Source organism: Citrus clementina, unplaced genomic scaffold, assembly GCF_000493195.1.
Source record: "Citrus clementina cultivar Clemenules unplaced genomic scaffold, Citrus_clementina_v1.0 scaffold_1, whole genome shotgun sequence".
Classification (NCBI taxonomy): Eukaryota; Viridiplantae; Streptophyta; class Magnoliopsida; order Sapindales; family Rutaceae; genus Citrus; species Citrus x clementina.
The window spans coordinates 27,659,555-27,659,800 of record NW_006263303.1 but is presented as its reverse complement, the minus strand read 5'-3'; positions in this window follow the sequence as shown (position 1 = coordinate 27,659,800).

The window sequence follows — 246 nt, the reverse complement described above, 5'->3', positions numbered from 1 at the left end:
GGAGAGGACAAGGTGTAAGTTAATAATTTTGCTTTTGGATAGTAAAACAAGTTAAAGAAAGAAACAGACAGTGACAGTGATATTAATCAATCAGCCAAAGTTTACATGAATCATGCATCGATCGCATTCATAATGCCCTAATCCTGCTGTCTATGGTTCATGCAAACAAATATCTTTTGCAAAATTCTTGATTTTTGCATTTTTTTTTTCTTTTTTCACAATGTTGACTCCGGGAAAAAGAAAAAT